Genomic DNA, 1,423 nt, shown 5'->3' with positions numbered 1-1,423 from the left:
CCTGTGACCAGGGCACAAAACTCATTGACTTCCTTTACAGCTTGTTTCATCAGTCATGAAGATGAAAGTGAAGACTATACAGAGAACAGTATTTTAACTATAGCATGAGGAAATGTGCCTAACTTCTTATTTAAATGCTAGTAAGCAAGCAGTAAAAAGATTTGCAACTATTTTTACAAATTTCAAAAATATTTAATTGTGTTAATCTATCCCATTTCCCTCTCATCATATCCTTTACTTTACTTCTATTGAATGTTCTGAAATCCGTAGGACTAGCAAAGTGTTTAAGAAGGAAAAAAGGATAAAAAAAAAAGGCTAGAAGTTTAAACGGAAATTATACCAGTATACAAAACAGTTATGCAAAATACCAAGAAATCATTGTCCTTTCTTTATCCAGAGTACTGACATTGCAAACATCCTTCAGTACAGAATGTACATTTTTTGAAAGCAATGAGAATCATTTATTGCAACTAACTTTCAAGATCTTATTCATCTTAATAAACTGACCAGAGAAACTGCATGTCTAAAAGGATACAACTGTTTACATGACAATCTCTCATAATATTTGAAAAATAAGACCACAGTCTTACAATCAGTTTTCTTTGTTCTTTTACCTATGTGTCAGGGAAAATTTGCTGCTCTTTCTTTGTTAAGTAATATTCAACAACTTTGATTTTTTATTTTTAAGGTAACAATTTGTCTTACATCCGTTTGAAGGCATTTTATTTTTCCTTTTACATGACTTGGAACATCTCTTTTTTTACTATTCTATTCTAACTTTTTGTCGTCTGAGAACATTAAATATGTATTTTTCTTCATATGCTTCCTGTTTTGAAAGAATGTGTCTGTCTTCATATTTCTTACATATGAACACTCTGTAACCTGTTTTTAATAAACTGAACTCAGTTTCACATGTACCAATAGTCCATTGTGTTCTTAATCTTGCCTACAAGAATGTTCCTTAAAGGTGCAAATGAAATTTAACTAGACAAAGAATAGGGTATTGTTCTATCCTCCATAGAATTTTTAACTCAGCATTTATTCCAGAACCCCTTTGGAGTTTCAGCTTGTTTAGTTGTCTACTTGTGTTAGGCCAAGTTCTCTTATGAATTGTACTGCTCATAGTCAAGTTGTCCTCTAACTCTCTGGAGATTAATAGAAGTCTGCTGTCTCTTACGAGTGTTTAGATGACATTTCTCTTTTTTGAAAACCAAACCCAGACAAAAAACCCAAGCCACAATTTAGGAAAGTATGTGATAATTGCCAGACTAAGAAAAGATTAAACCAATGGTCTTGATATTTTATAATTAGGCTCTTCTGGGGTAATGATACAAAGTTCTTAAAAAGACTGAAATATATCCAAACATTTCCAAAGTGTTTTAAAGTACTGTAAGTGGTGCAATTTTCTGTTTTATCATCTATT

The sequence above is a fragment of the Chiroxiphia lanceolata genome, chromosome Z (assembly GCF_009829145.1).
Source record: "Chiroxiphia lanceolata isolate bChiLan1 chromosome Z, bChiLan1.pri, whole genome shotgun sequence".
NCBI lineage: Eukaryota > Metazoa > Chordata > Aves > Passeriformes > Pipridae > Chiroxiphia > Chiroxiphia lanceolata.
This window is presented reverse-complemented; position numbering follows the sequence as displayed.